The sequence below is a fragment of the Antedon bifida genome, chromosome 2, assembly GCF_963402885.1.
Source record: "Antedon bifida chromosome 2, ecAntBifi1.1, whole genome shotgun sequence".
Classification (NCBI taxonomy): domain Eukaryota; kingdom Metazoa; phylum Echinodermata; class Crinoidea; order Comatulida; family Antedonidae; genus Antedon; species Antedon bifida.
The window spans coordinates 19749707-19767028 of NC_136227.1; positions in this window are offsets into that span (position 1 = coordinate 19749707).

A 17322-nucleotide genomic window follows, 5' to 3' on the forward strand; every position below is an offset into this window, starting at 1 on the left:
TTTTAAATACGATATTAAGCTATTTTGTGTCCTTTTATGTTTTTGTGTGAAAAGTTTAATCGAAATGCTCAAAATGGTCTAAAACGGTTTCTAATGTGAATTTAAGCACTTTGATGTTTTTGTGTAACCAAGTTTTTTTGAAAATCACAAAATGGTCTAAAACGTCTCCAAATGCGATTTGAAGCTATTCTGTACACTTTGATATTTTTATGTTAAAAAGTTTTTTCGAAATTCACAAAATGGTCTAAAACGTCTCCAAATGCGATTTGAAGCTATTCTTAGCACTTTGGTGTATAAATGTTAACAAGTTTTTTGGAAAATCACAAAATGGTCTAAAACGTCTCCAAATGCGATTTGAAGCTATTCTAAGCACTTTGGTGTTTTTATGTTAACAAGTTTTTTCGAAAATCACAAAATGGTCTAAAATGTCTCCAAATGCGATTTGAAGCTATTCTGTACACTTTGATGTTTTGTGTGAAAAGTTTTGTCGAAATGCTCAAAATGGTCTAAAACGGTTTCTAATGTGATTTTAAGCACTTTGATGTTTTTGTGTAACCAAGTTTCATCGAAATCCTCAAAATGGTCTAAAACGTCTCCAAATGCGATTTGAAGCTATTCTAAGCACTTTGGTGTTTTTAAGTTAAGAAGTTTTTTCGAAAATCACAAAATGCTCTAAAACGTCTCCAAATGCGATTTGAAGCTATTCTAAGCACTTTGGTGTTTTTATGTTAACAAGTTTTTTCGAAAATCACAAAATGGTCTAAAACGTCTCCAAATGCGATTTGAAGCTATTCTAAGCACTTTGGTGTTTTTATGTTAACAAGGTTTTTCGAAAATCACAAAATGGTCTAAAACGTCTACAAATGCGATTTGAAGCTATTCTAAGCACTTTGGTGTTTTTATGTTAACATGTTTTTTCGAAAATCACAAAATGGTCTAAAATGTCTCCAAATGCGATTTGAAGCTATTCTAAGCACTTTGGTGTTTTTATGTTAACAAGTTTTTTCGAAAATCACAAAATGGTCTAAAACGTTTTTAAATACGATATTAAGCTATTTTGTGCTCTTTGATGTTTTTGTGTAAACAATTTTTGTCGAAATGCTCAAAATGGTCTAAAACGTTTTTAAATACGATATTAAGCTATTTTGTGTCCTTTTATGTTTTTGTGTGAAAAGTTTAATCGAAATGCTCAAAATGGTCTAAAACGGTTTCTAATGTGAATTTAAGCACTTTGATGTTTTTGTGTAACCAAGTGTTTTTGAAAATCACAAAATGGTCTAAAACGTCTCCAAATGCGATTTGAAGCTATTCTGTACACTTTGATATTTTTATGTTAAAAAGTTTTTCGAAATTCACAAAATGGTCTAAAACGTCTCCAAATGCGATTTGAAGCTATTCTTAGCACTTTGGTGTATAAATGTTAACAAGTTTTTTGGAAAATCACAAAATGGTCTAAAACGTCTCCAAATGCGATTTGAAGCTATTCTTAGCACTTTGGTGTTTTTATGTTAACAAGTTTTTCGAAAATCACAAAATGGTCTAAAACGTCTCCAAATGCGATTTGAAGCTATTCTAAGCACTTTGGTGTTTTTATGTTAACAAGTTTTTTCGAAAATCACAAAATGGTCTAAAACGTCTCCAAATGCGATTTGAAGCTATTCTAAGCACTTTGGTGTTTTTATGTTAACAAGTTTTTTCGAAAATCACAAAATGGTCTAAAATGTCTCCAAATGCGATTTGAAGCTATTCTGTACACTTTGATGTTTTGTGTGAAAAGTTTTGTCGAAATGCTCAAAATGGTCTAAAACGGTTTCTAATGTGATTTTAAGCACTTTCATGTTTTTGTGTAACCAAGTTTCATCGAAATCCTCAAAATGGTCTAAAACGTCTCCAAATGCGATTTGAAGCTATTCTAAGCACTTTGGTGTTTTTATGTTAACAAGTTTTTTCGAAAATCACAAAATGGTCTAAAACGTCTCCAAATGCGATTTGAAGCTATTCTAAGCACTTTGGTGTTTTTATGTTAACAAGTTTTTTCGAAAATCACAAAATGGTCTAAAATGTCTCCAAATGCGATTTGAAGCTATTCTGTAAACTTTGATGTTTTGTGTAAAAAATTTTTGTCGAAATGCTCAAAATGGTCTAAAACGTTTTTAAATACGATATTAAGCTATTTTGTGCTCTTTGATGTTTTTGTGTGAAAATTTTTTGTCGAAATGCTTAAATTGGTCTAAAACGTTTTTAAATACGATATTAAGCTATTTTGTGCCCTTTGATGTTTTTGTGTGAAAAGTTTTATCGAAATGCTCAAAATGGTCTGAAACGGTTTCTAATGTGATTTTAAGCACTTTGATGTTTTTGTGTAACCAAGTTTTTTTGAAAATCACAAAATGGTCTAAAACGTCTCCAAATGCGATTTGAAGCTATTCTAAGCACTTTGGTGTTTTTATGTTAACAAGTTTTTTCGAAAATCACAAAATGGTCTAAAACGTCTCCAAATGCGATTTGAAGCTATTCTAAGCACTTTGGTGTTTTTATGTTAACATGTTTTTTCGAAAATCACAAAATGGTCTAAAATGTCTCCAAATGCGATTTGAAGCTATTCTAAGCACTTTGGTGTTTTTATGTTAACAAGTTTTTTCGAAAATCACAAAATGGTCTAAAACGTCTCCAAATGCGATTTGAAGCTATTCTAAGCACTTTGGTGTTTTTATGTTAACAAGGTTTTTCGAAAATCACAAAATGGTCTAAAACGTCTCCAAATGCGATTTGAAGCTATCCTAAGCACTTTGGTGTTTTTATGTTAACATATTTTTTCGAAAATCACAAAATGGTCTAAAACGTCTCCAAATGCGATTTGAAGCTATTCTAAGCACTTTGGTGTTTTTATGTTAACATATTTTTTCGAAAATCACAAAATGGTCTAAAATGTCTCCAAATGCGATTTGAAGCCATTCTGTACACTTTGATGTTTTGTGTGAAAAATTTTTGTCGAAATGCTCAAAATGGTCTAAAACGTTTTTAAATACGATATTAAGCTATTTTGTGCCCTTTGATGTTTTTGTGTGAAAAGTTTTATCGAAATGCTCAAAATGGTCTAAAACGGTTTCTAATGTGATTTTAAGCATTTTGATATTTTTGTGTAACCAAGTTTTTTTGAAAATCACAAAATGGTCTAAAACGTCTCCAAATGCGATTTGAAGCTATTCTAAGCACTTTGGTGTTTTTATGTTAACAAATTTTTTCGAAAATCACAAAATGGTCTAAAACGTCTCCAAATGCGATTTGAAGCTATTCTAAGCACTTTGGTGTTTTTATGTTAACATGTTTTTTCGAAAATCACAAAATGGTCTAAAATGTCTCCAAATGCGATTTGAAGCTATTCTAAGCACTTTGGTGTTTTTATGTTAACAAGTTTTTTCGAAAATCACAAAATGGTCTAAGAACGTTTTTAAATACGATATTAAGCTATTTTGTGTCCTTTTATGTTTTTGTGTGAAAAGTTTAATCGAAATGCTCAAAATGGTCTAAAACGGTTTCTAATGTGAATTTAAGCACTTTGATGTTTTTGTGTAACCAAGTTTTTTTGAAAATCACAAAATGGTCTAAAACGTCTCCAAATGCGATTTGAAGCTATTCTGTACACTTTGATATTTTTATGTTAAAAAGTTTTTTCGAAATTCACAAAATGGTCTAAAACGTCTCCAAATGCGATTTGAAGCTATTCTTAGCACTTTGGTGTATAAATGTTAACAAGTTTTTTGGAAAATCACAAAATGGTCTAAAACGTCTCCAAATGCGATTTGAAGCTATTCTAAGCACTTTGGTGTTTTTATGTTAACAAGTTTTTTCGAAAATCACAAAATGGTCTAAAATGTCTCCAAATGCGATTTGAAGCTATTCTGTACACTTTGATGTTTTGTGTGAAAAGTTTTGTCGAAATGCTCAAAATGGTCTAAAACGGTTTCTAATGTGATTTTAAGCACTTTGATGTTTTTGTGTAACCAAGTTTCATCGAAATCCTCAAAATGGTCTAAAACGTCTCCAAATGCGATTTGAAGCTATTCTAAGCGCTTTGGTGTTTTTAAGTTAACAAGTTTTTTCGAAAATCACAAAATGCTCTAAAACGTCTCCAAATGCGATTTGAAGCTATTCTAAGCACTTTGGTGTTTTTATGTTAACAAGTTTTTTCGAAAATCACAAAATGGTCTAAAACGTCTCCAAATGCGATTTGAAGCTATTCTAAGCACTTTGGTGTTTTTATGTTAACAAGGTTTTTCGAAAATCACAAAATGGTCTAAAACGTCTACAAATGCGATTTGAAGCTATTCTAAGCACTTTGGTGTTTTTATGTTAACATGTTTTTTCGAAAATCACAAAATGGTCTAAAATGTCTCCAAATGCGATTTGAAGCTATTCTAAGCACTTTGGTGTTTTTATGTTAACAAGTTTTTTCGAAAATCACAAAATGGTCTAAAACGTTTTTAAATACGATATTAAGCTATTTTGTGCTCTTTGATGTTTTTGTGTAAACAATTTTTGTCGAAATGCTCAAAATGGTCTAAAACGTTTTTAAATACGATATTAAGCTATTTTGTGTCCTTTTATGTTTTTGTGTGAAAAGTTTAATCGAAATGCTCAAAATGGTCTAAAACGGTTTCTAATGTGAATTTAAGCACTTTGATGTTTTTGTGTAACCAAGTGTTTTTGAAAATCACAAAATGGTCTAAAACGTCTCCAAATGCGATTTGAAGCTATTCTGTACACTTTGATATTTTTATGTTAAAAAGTTTTTCGAAATTCACAAAATGGTCTAAAACGTCTCCAAATGCGATTTGAAGCTATTCTAAGCACTTTGGTGTTTTTATGTTAACAAGTTTTTTCGAAAATCACAAAATGGTCTAAAACGTCTCCAAATGCGATTTGAAGCTATTCTAAGCACTTTGGTGTTTTTATGTTAACATGTTTTTTCGAAAATCACAAAATGGTCTAAAATGTCTCCAAATGCGATTTGAAGCTATTCTAAGCACTTTGGTGTTTTTATGTTAACAAGTTTTTTCGAAAATCACAAAATGGTCTAAAACGTTTTTAAATACGATATTAAGCTATTTTGTGTCCTTTTATGTTTTTGTGTGAAAAGTTTAATCGAAATGCTCAAAATGGTCTAAAACGGTTTCTAATGTGAATTTAAGCACTTTGATGTTTTTGTGTAACCAAGTTTTTTTGAAAATCACAAAATGGTCTAAAACGTCTCCAAATGCGATTTGAAGCTATTCTGTACACTTTGATATTTTTATGTTAAAAAGTTTTTTCGAAATTCACAAAATGGTCTAAAACGTCTCCAAATGCGATTTGAAGCTATTCTTAGCACTTTGGTGTATAAATGTTAACAAGTTTTTTGGAAAATCACAAAATGGTCTAATGTACACTTTGATGTTTTGTGTGAAAAGTTTTGTCGAAATGCTCAAAATGGTCTAAAACGGTTTCTAATGTGATTTTAAGCACTTTGATGTTTTTGTGTAACCAAGTTTCATCGAAATCCTCAAAATGGTCTAAAACGTCTCCAAATGCGATTTGAAGCTATTCTAAGCACTTTGGTGTTTTTATGTTAACAAGTTTTTTCGAAAATCACAAAATGCTCTAAAATGTCTCCAAATGCGATTTGAAGCTATTCTAAGCACTTTGGTGTTTTTATGTTAACAAGTTTTTTCGAAAATCACAAAATGGTCTAAAACGTCTCCAAATGCGATTTGAAGCTATTCTAAGCACTTTGGTGTTTTTATGTTAACAAGTTTTTTCGAAAATCACAAAATGGTCTAAAACGTCTCCAAATGCGATTTGAAGCTATTCTAAGCACTTTGGTGTTTTTATGTTAACAAGTTTTTTCGAAAATCACAAAATGGTCTAAAATGTCTCCAAATGCGATTTGAAGCTATTCTAAGCACTTTGGTGTTTTTATGTTAACAAGTTTTTTCGAAAATCACAAAATGGTCTAAAACGTCTCCAAATGCGATTTGAAGCTATTCTAAGCACTTTGGTGTTTTTATGTTAACAAGGTTTTTCGAAAATCACAAAATGGTCTAAAATGTCTAAAAATGCGATTTGAAGCTATTCTAAGCACTTTGGTGTTTTTATGTTAACAAGTTTTTTCAAAAATCACAAAATGGTATAAAACGTCTCCAAATGCGATTTGAAGCTATTCTAAGCACTTTGGTGTTTTTATGTTAACATATTTTTTCGAAAATCACAAAATGGTCTAAAATGTCTCCAAATGCGATTTGAAGCTATTCTGTACACTTTGATGTTTTGTGTGAAAAATTTTTGTCGAAATGCTCAAAATGGTCTAAAACGTTTTTAAATACGATATTAAGCTATTTTGTGCCCTTTGATGTTTTTGTGTGAAAAGTTTTATCGAAATGCTCAAAATGGTCTAAAACGGTTTCTAATGTGATTTTAAGCAATTTGATATTTTTGTGTAACCAAGTTTTTTTGAAAATCACAAAATGGTCTAAAATGTCTCCAAATGCGATTTGAAGCTATTCTAAGCACTTTGGTGTTTTTATGTTAACAAATTTTTTCGAAAATCACAAAATGGTCTAAAACGTCTCCAAATGCGATTTGAAGCTATTCTGTACACTTTGATGTTTTTATGTTAACAAGTTTTTTCTAAAATCACAAAATGGTCTAAAACGTCTCCAAATGCGATTTGAAGCTATTCTAAGCACTTTGGTGTTTTTATGTTAACAAGTTTTTTCGAAAATCACAAAATGGTCTAAAACATCTCCAAATGCGATTTGAATCTATTCTAAGCACTTTGGTGTTTTTATGTTAACAAGTTTTTTCGAAAATCACAAAATGGTCTAAAATGTCTCCAAATGCGATTTGAAGCTACTCTGTACACTTTGATGTTTTGTGTGAAAATTTTTTGTCGAAATGCTCAAAATGGTCTAAAACGTTTTTAAATACGATATTAAGCTATTTTGTGCTCTTTGATGTTTTTGTGTGAAAAATTTTTGTCGAAATGCTTAAATTGGTCTAAAACGTTTTTAAATACGATATTAAGCTATTTTGTGCCCTTTGATGTTTTTGTGTGAAAAGTTTTATCGAAATGCTCAAAATGGTCTAAAACGGTTTCTAATGTGATTTTAAGCACTTTGATGTTTTTGTGTAACCAAGTTTTTTTGAAAATAACAAAATGGTCTAAAACGTCTCCAAATGCGATTTGAAGCTATTCTAAGCACTTTGGTGTTTTTATGTTAACAAGTTTTTTAGAAAATCACAAAATGGTCTAAAACGTTTTTAAATACGATATTAAGCTATTTTGTGCTCTTTGATGTTTTTGTGTAAAAAATTTTTGTCGAAATGCTCAAAATGGTCTAAAACGTTTTTAAATACGATATTAAGCTATTTTGTGTCCTTTTATGTTTTTGTGTGAAAAGTTTAATCGAAATGCTCAAAATGGTCTAAAACGGTTTCTAATGTGAATTTAAGCACTTTGATGTTTTTGTGTAACCAAGTTTTTTTGAAAATCACAAAATGGTCTAAAACGTCTCCAAATGCGATTTGAAGCTATTCTGTACACTTTGATATTTTTATGTTAAAAAGTTTTTTCGAAATTCACAAAATGGTCTAAAACGTCTCCAAATGCGATTTGAAGCTATTCTTAGCACTTTGGTGTATAAATGTTAACAAGTTTTTTGGAAAATCACAAAATGGTCTAAAACGTCTCCAAATGCGATTTGAAGCTATTCCTAGCACTTTGGTGTTTTTATGTTAACAAGTTTTTCGAAAATCACAAAATGGTCTAAAACGTCTCCAAATGCGATTTGAAGCTATTCTTAGCACTTTGATGTTTTTATGGTAACAAGGTTTTTCGAAAATCACAAAATGGTCTAAAACGTCTCCAAATGCGATTTGAAGCTATTCTAAGCACTTTGGTGTTTTTATGTTAACAAGTTTTTTCGAAAATCACAAAATGGTCTAAAACGTCTCCAAATGCGATTTGAAGCTATTCTAAGCACTTTGGTGTTTTTATGTTAACAATTTTTTTCGAAAATCACAAAATGGTCTAAAATGTCTCCAAATGCGATTTGAAGCTATTCTGTACACTTTGATGTTTTGTGTGAAAAGTTTTGTCGAAATGCTCAAAATGGTCTAAAACGGTTTCTAATGTGATTTTAAGCACTTTGATGTTTTTGTGTAACCAAGTTTCATCGAAATCCTCAAAATGGTCTAAAACGTCTCCAAATGCGATTTGAAGCTATTCTAAGCACTTTGGTGTTTTTATGTTAACAAGTTTTTTCGAAAATCACAAAATGCTCTAAAATGTCTCAAAATGCGATTTGAAGCTATTCTAAGCACTTTGGTGTTTTTATGTTAACAAGTTTTTTCGAAAATCATAAAATGGTCTAAAACGTCTCCAAATGCGTTTTGAAGCTATTCTAAGCACTTTGGTGTTTTTATGTTAACAAGTTATTTCGAAAATCACAAAATGGTCTAAAACGTATCCAAATGCGATGTGAAGCTATTCTAAGCACTTTGGTGTTTTTATGTTAACAAGTTTTTTTGAAAATCACAAAATGGTCCAAAACGTCTCCAAATGCGATTTGAAGCCATTCTAAGCACTTTGGTGTTTTTATGTTAACAAGTTATTTCGAAAATCACAAAATGGTCTAAAATGTCTCCAAATGCGATTTGAAGCTATTCTAAGCACTTTGTTGTTTTTATGTTAACAAGTTTTTTCGAAAATCACAAAATGGTCTAAAACGTCTCCAAATGCGATTTGAAGCTATTCTAAGCACTTTGGTGTTTTTATGTTAACAAGTTTTTTCGAAAATCACAAAATGGTCTAAAATGTCTCCAAATGCGATTTAAAGCTATTCTGTACACTTTCATGTTTTGTGTGAAAAATGTTTGTCGAAATGCTCAAAATGGTCTAAAACGTTTTTAAATACGATATTAAGCTATTTTGTGCTCTTTGATGTTTTTGTGTGAAAAATTTTTGTCGAAATGCTCAAAATGGTCTAAAACGTTTTTAAATACGATATTAAGCTATTCTGTACACTTTGATGTTTTGTGTGAAAAGTTTTGTCGAAATGCTCAAAATGGTCTAAAACGGTTTCTAATGTGATTTTAAGCACTTTGATGTTTTTGTGTAACCAAGTTTCATCGAAATCCTCAAAATGGTCTAAAATGTCTCCAAATGCGATTTAAAGCTATTCTGTACACTTTCATGTTTTGTGTGAAAAATGTTTGTCGAAATGCTCAAAATGGTCTAAAACGTTTTTAAATACGATATTAAGCTATTTTGTGCTCTTTGATGTTTTTGTGTGAAAAATTTTTGTCGAAATGCTCAAAATGGTCTAAAATGTTTTTAAATACGATATTAAGCTATTTTGTGCCCTTTGATGTTTTTGTGTGAAAAGTTTTATCGAAATGCTCAAAATGGTCTAAAACGGTTTCTAATGTGATTTTAAGCACTTTGATGTTTTTGTGTAACCAAGTTTCATCGAAAATCACAAAATGGTCTAAAATGTCTCCAAATGCGATTTGAAGCTATTCTAAGCACTTTTGTGTTTTTTTGTTAACAAGTTTTTTCGAAAATCACAAAAAGGTCTAAAACGTCTCCAAATGCGATTTGAAGCTATTCTAAGCACTTTGGTGTTTTTATGTTAACAAGTTTTTTCGAAAATCACAAAATGGTCTAAAACGTCTCCAAATGCGATTTGAAGCTATTCTAAGCACTTTGGTGTTTTTATGTTAACAAGGTTTTTCGAAAATCATAAAATGGTCTAAAATGTCTAAAAATGCGATTTGAAGCTATTCTAAGCACTTTGGTGTTTTTATGTTAACTAGTTTTTTCAAAAATCACAAAATGGTCTAAAACGTCTCCAAATGCGATTTGAAGCTATTCTAAGCACTTTGGTGTTTTTATGTTAACATATTTTTTCGAAAATCACAAAATGGTCTAAAATGTCTCCAAATGCGATTTGAAGCTATTCTAAGCACTTTGGTGTTTTTATGTTAACAAGTTTTTTCGAAAATCACAAAATGGTCTAAAATGTCTCCAAATGCGATTTGAAGCTATTCTGTACACTTTGATGTTTTGTGTGAAAAGTTTTGTCGAAATGTTCAAAATGGTCTAAAACGGTTTCTAATGTGATTTTAAGCACTTTGATGTTTTTGTGTAACCAAGTTTCATCGAAATCCTCAAAATGGTCTAAAACGTCTCCAAATGCGATTTGAAGCTATTCTAAGCACTTTGGTGTTTTTATGTTAACAAGTTTTTTCGAAAATCACAAAATGCTCTAAAATGTCTCAAAATGCGATTTGAAGCTATTCTAAGCACTTTGGTGTTTTTATGTTAACAAGTTTTTTCGTGAATCATAAAATGGTCTAAAACGTCTCCAAATGCGTTTTGAAGCTATTCTAAGCACTTTGGTGTTTTTATGTTAACAAGTTATTTCGAAAATCACAAAATGGTCTAAAACGTATCCAAATGCGATTTGAAGCTATTCTAAGCACTTTGGTGTTTTTATGTTAACAAGTTTTTTTGAAAATCACAAAATGGTCCAAAACGTCTCCAAATGCGATTTGAAGCCATTCTAAGCACTTTGGTGTTTTTATGTTAACAAGTTATTTCGAAAATCACAAAATGGTCTAAAATGTCTCCAAATGCGATTTGAAGCTATTCTAAGCACTTTGTTGTTTTTATGTTAACAAGTTTTTTCGAAAATCACAAAATGGTCTAAAACGTCTCCAAATGCGATTTGAAGCTATTCTAAGCACTTTGGTGTTTTTATGTTAACAAGTTTTTTCGAAAATCACAAAATGGTCTAAAATGTCTCCAAATGCGATTTAAAGCTATTCTGTACACTTTGATGTTTTGTGTGAAAAATGTTTGTCGAAATGCTTTAAATGGTCTAAAACGTTTTTAAATACGATATTAAGCTATTTTGTGCTCTTTGATGTTTTTGTGTGAAAAGTTTTATCGAAATGCTCAAAATGGTCTAAAACGGTTTCTAATGTGATTTTAAGCACTTTGATGTTTTTGTGTAACCAAGTTTCATCGAAAATCACAAAATGGTCTAAAATGTCTCCAAATGCGATTTGAAGCTATTCTAAGCACTTTGGTGTTTTTTTGTTAACAAGTTTTTTCGAAAATCACAAAAAGGTCTAAAACGTCTCCAAATGCGATTTGAAGCTATTCTAAGCACTTTGGTGTTTTTATGTTAACAAGTTTTTTCGAAAATCACAAAATGGTCTAAAACGTCTCCAAATGCGATTTGAAGCTATTCTAAGCACTTTGATGTTTTTGTGTAACCAAGTTTCATCGAAAATCACAAAATGGTCTAAAATGTCTCCAAATGCGATTTGAAGCTATTCTAAGCACTTTGGTGTTTTTTTGTTAACAAGTTTTTTCGAAAATCACAAAAAGGTCTAAAACGTCTCCAAATGCGATTTGAAGCTATTCTAAGCACTTTGGTGTTTTTATGTTAACAAGTTTTTTCGAAAATCACAAAATGGTCTAAAACGTCTCCAAATGCGATTTGAAGCTATTCTAAGCACTTTGGTGTTTTTATGTTAACAAGGTTTTTCGAAAATCATAAAATGGTCTAAAATGTCTAAAAATGCGATTTGAAGCTATTCTAAGCACTTTGGTGTTTTTATGTTAACTAGTTTTTTCAAAAATCACAAAATGGTCTAAAACGTCTCCAAATGCGATTTGAAGCTATTCTAAGCACTTTGGTGTTTTTATGTTAACATATTTTTTCGAAAATCACAAAATGGTCTAAAATGTCTCCAAATGCGATTTGAAGCTATTCTAAGCACTTTGGTGTTTTTATGTTAACAAGTTTTTTCGAAAATCACAAAATGGTCTAAAATGTCTCCAAATGCGATTTGAAGCTATTCTGTACACTTTGGTGTTTTTATGTTAACAAGTTTTTTCGAAAATCACAAAATGGTCTAAAACGTCTCCAAATGCGATTTGAAGCAATTCTAAGCACTTTGGTGTTTTTATGTTAACAAGGTTTTTCGAAAATCACAAAATGGTCTAAAATGACTAAAAATGCGATTTGAAGCTATTCTAAGCACTTTGGTGTTTTTATGTTAACAAGTTTTTTCAAAAATCACAAAATGGTCTAAAACGTCTCCAAATGCGATTTGAAGCTATTCTAAGCACTTTGATGTTTTTATGTTAACAAGTTTTTTCGAAAATCACAAAATGGTCTAAAACGTCTCCAAATGCGATTTGAAGCTATTCTATACACTTTGATGTTTTATGGTAACAAGTTTTTTCGAAAATCACAAAATGGTCTAAAACGTCTCCAAATGCGATTTGAAGCTATTCTAAGCACTTTGGTGTTTTTATGTTAACATATTTTTTCGAAAATCACAAAATGGTCTAAAATGTCTCCAAATGCGATTTGAAGCTATTCTAAGCACTTTGGTGTTTTTATGTTAACAAGTTTTTTCGAAAATCACAAAATGGTCTAAAATGTCTCCAAATGCGATTTGAAGCTATTCTGTACACTTTGGTGTTTTTATGTTAACAAGTTTTTTCGAAAATCACAAAATGGTCTAAAACGTCTCCAAATGCGATTTGAAGCAATTCTAAGCACTTTGGTGTTTTTATGTTAACAAGGTTTTTCGAAAATCACAAAATGGTCTAAAATGACTAAAAATGCGATTTGAAGCTATTCTAAGCACTTTGGTGTTTTTATGTTAACAAGTTTTTTCAAAAATCACAAAATGGTCTAAAACGTCTCCAAATGCGATTTGAAGCTATTCTAAGCACTTTGATGTTTTTATGTTAACAAGTTTTTTCGAAAATCACAAAATGGTCTAAAACGTCTCCAAATGCGATTTGAAGCTATTCTATACACTTTGATGTTTTATGGTAACAAGTTTTTTCGAAAATCACAAAATGGTCTAAAACGTCTCCAAATGCGATTTGAAGCTATTCTAAGCACTTTGGTGTTTTTATGTTAACAAGTTTTTTCGAAAATCACAAAATGGTCTAAAATGTCTCCAAATGCGATTTGAAGCTATTCTGTACACTTTGATGTTTTGTGTGAAAAGTTTTGTCGAAATGCTCAAAATGGTCTAAAACGGTTTTTAAATACGATATTAAGCTATTTTGTGACCTTTTATGTTTTTGTGTGAAAAGTTTAATCGAAATGCTCAAAATGGTCTAAAACGGTTTCTAATGTGAATTTAAGCACTTTGATGTTTTTGTGTAACCAAGTTTTTTTGAAAATCACAAAATGGTCTAAAACGTCTCCAAATGCGATTTGAAGCTATTCTGTACACTTTGATATTTTTATGTTAAAAAGTTTTTTCGAAATTCACAAAATGGTCTAAAACGTCTCCAAATGCGATTTGAAATTATTCTTAGCACTTTGGTGTTTTTATGTTAACAAGTTTTTCGAAAATCACAAAATGGTCTAAAACGTCTCCAAATGCGATTTGAAGCTATTCTAAGCACTTTGGTGTTTTTATGTTAACAAGTTTTTTCGAAAATCACAAAATGGTCTAAAATGTCTCCAAATGCGATTTGAAGCTATTCTAAGCACTTTGGTGTTTTTTTGTTAACAAGTTTTTTCGAAAATCACAAAAAGGTCTAAAACGTCTCCAAATGCGATTTAAAGCTATTCTAAGCACTTTGGTGTTTTTATGTTAACATATTTTTTCGAAAATCACAAAATGGTCTAAAACGTCTCCAAATGCGATTTGAAGCTATTCTAAGCACTTTGGTGTTTTTATGTTAACACATTTTTTCGAAAATCACAAAATGGTCTAAAACGTCTCCAAATGCGATTTGAAGCTATTCTGTACACTTTGATGTTTTTATGTTAACAAGTTTTTTCAAAAATCACAAAATGGTCTAAAATGTCTCCAAATGCGATTTGAAGCTATTCTGTACACTTTGATGTTTTGTGTGAAAATTTTTTGTCGAAATGCTCAAAATGGTCTAAAACATTTTTAAATACGATATTAAGCTATTTTGTGCTCTTTGATGTTTTTGTGTGAAAAATTTTTGTCGAAATGCTTAAATTGGTCTAAAACGTTTTTAAATACGATATTAAGCTATTTTGTGCCCTTTGATGTTTTTGTGTGAAAAGTTTTATCGAAATGCTCAAAATGGTCTAAAACGGTTTCTAATGTGATTTTAAGCACTTTGATGTTTTTGTGTAACCAAGTTTCATCGAAATCCTCAAAATGGTCTAAAACGTCTCCAAATGCGATTTGAAGCTATTCTAAGCACTTTGGTGTTTTTATGTTAACAAGTTTTTTTCGAAAATAACAAAATGGTCTAAAACGTCTCCAAATGCGATTTGAAGCTCTTCTAAGCACTTTGGTGTTTTTATGTTAACATATTTTTTCGAAAATCACAAAATGGTCTAAAATGTCTCCAAATGCGATTTGAAGCTATTCTAAGCACTTTGGTGTTTTTATGTTAACAAGTTTTTTCGAAAATCACAAAATGGTCTAAAATGTCTCCAAATGCGATTTGAAGCTATTCTGTACACTTTGGTGTTTTTATGTTAACAAGTTTTTTCGAAAATCACAAAATGGTCTAAAACGTCTCCAAATGCGATTTGAAGCTATTCTAAGCACTTTGGTGTTTTTATGTTAACAAGGTTTTTCGAAAATCACAAAATGGTCTAAAATGACTAAAAATGCGATTTGAAGCTATTCTAAGCACTTTGGTGTTTTTATGTTAACAAGTTTTTTCAAAAATCACAAAATGGTCTAAAACGTCTCCAAATGCGATTTGAAGCTATTCTAAGCACTTTGATGTTTTTATGTTAACAAGTTTTTTCGAAAATCACAAAATGGTCTAAAACGTCTCCAAATGCGATTTGAAGCTATTCTATACACTTTGATGTTTTATGGTAACAAGTTTTTTCGAAAATCACAAAATGGTCTAAAATGTCTCCAAATGCGATTTGAAGCTATTCTGTACACTTTGATGTTTTGTGTGAAAAGTTTTGTCGAAATGCTCAAAATGGTCTAAAACGGTTTTTAATGTGATTTTAAGCACTTTGATGTTTTTGTGTAACCAAGTTTCATCGAAATCCTCAAAATGGTCTAAAACGTCTCCAAATGCGATTTGAAGCTATTCTAAGCACTTTGGTGTTTTTATGTTAACAAGTTTTTTCGAAAATCACAAAATGGTCTAAAACGTCTCCAAATGCGATTTGAAGCTATTCTAAGCACTTTGGTGTTTTTATGTTAACATGTTTTTTCGAAAATCACAAAATGGTCTAAAATGTCTCCAAATGCGATTTGAAGCTATTCTAAGCACTTTGGTGTTTTTATGTTAACAAGTTTTTTCGAAAATCGCAAAATGGTCTAAAACGTTTTTATATACGATATTAAGCTATTTTGTGCTCTTTGATGTTTTTGTGTAAAAAATTTTTGTCGAAATGCTCAAAATGGTCTAAAACGTTTTTAAATACGATATTAAGCTATTTTGTGTCCTTTTATGTTTTTGTGTGAAAAGTTTAATCGAAATGCTCAAAATGGTCTAAAACGGTTTCTAATGTGAATTTAAGCACTTTGATGTTTTTGTGTAACCAAGTTTTTTTGAAATTCACAAAATGGTCTAAAACGTCTCCAAATGCGATTTGAAGCTATTCTGTACACTTTGATATTTTTATGTTAAAAAGTTTTTTCGAAATTCACAAAATGGTCTAAAACGTCTCCAAATGCGATTTGAAGCTATTCTTAGCACTTTGGTGTATAAATGTTAACAAGTTTTTTGGAAAATCACAAAATGGTCTAAAACGTCTCCAAATGCGATTTGAAGCTATTCTAAGCACATTGATGTTTTTATGTTAACAAGTTTTTTCGAAAATCACAAAATGGTCTAAAACGTCTCCAAATGCGATTTGAAGCTATTCTAAGCACTTTGGTGTTTTTATGTTAACAAGTTTTTTCGGAAATCACAAAATGGTCTAAAACGTCTCCAAATGCGATTTGAAGCTATTCTGTACACTTTGATGTTTTTATGTTAACAAGTTTTTTCGAAAATCACAAAATGGTCTAAAACGTCTCCAAATGCGATTTGAAGCTATTCTAAGCACTTTGGTGTTTTTATGTTAACAAGTTTTTTCGAAAATCACAAAATGGTCTAAAACGTCTCCAAATGCGATTTGAAGCTCTTCTAAGCACTTTGGTGTTTTTATGTTAACAAGTTTTTTCGAAAATCACAAAATGGTCTAAAATGTCTCCAAATGCGATTTGAAGCTATTCTGTACACTTTGATGTTTAGAGTGAAAAATTTTTGTCGAAATGCTCAAAATGGTCTAAAACGTTTTTAAATACGATATTAAGCTATTTTGTGCTCTTTGATGTTTTTGTGTGAAAAATTTTTGTCGAAATGCTTAAATTGGTCTAAATCGTTTTTAAATACGATATTAAGCTATTTTGTGCCCTTTGATGTTTTTGTGTGAAAAGTTTTATCGAAATGCTCAAAATGGTCTAAAACGGTTTCTAATGTGATTTTAAGCACTTTGATGTTTTTGTGTAACCAACTTTTTTTGAAAATCACAAAATGGTCTAAAACGTCTCCAAATGCGATTTGAAGCTATTCTAAGCACTTTGGTGTTTTTATGTTAACAAGTTTTTTCGAAAATCACAAAATGGTCTAAAACGTCTCCAAATGCGATTTGAAGCTATTCTAAGCACTTTGGTGTTTTTATGTTAACATGTTTTTTCGAAAATCACAAAATGGTCTAAAACGTCTCCAAATGCGATTTGAAGCTATTCTAAGCACTTTGGTGTTTTTATGTTAACAAGTTTTTTCGAAAATCACAAAATGGTCTAAAACGTTTTTAAATACGATATTAAGCTATTTTGTGCTCTTTGATGTTTTTGTGTAAAAAATTTTTGTCGAAATGCTCAAAATGGTCTAAAACGTTTTTAAATACGATATTAAGCTATTTTGTGTCCTTTTATGTTTTTGTGTGAAAAGTTTAATCGAAATGCTCAAAATGGTCTAAAACGGTTTCTAATGTGAATTTAAGCACTTTGATGTTTTTGTGTAACCAAGTTTTTTTGAAATTCACAAAATGGTCTAAAACGTCTCCAAATGCGATTTGAAGCTATTCTGTACACTTTGATATTTTTATGTTAAAAAGTTTTTTCGAAATTCACAAAATGGTCTAAAACGTCTCCAAATGCGATTTGAAGCTATTCTTAGCACTTTGGTGTATAAATGTTAACAAGTTTTTCGAAAATCACAAAATGGTCTAAAACGTCTCCAAATGCGATTTGAAGCTATTCTAAGCACTTTGATGTTTTTATGTTAAC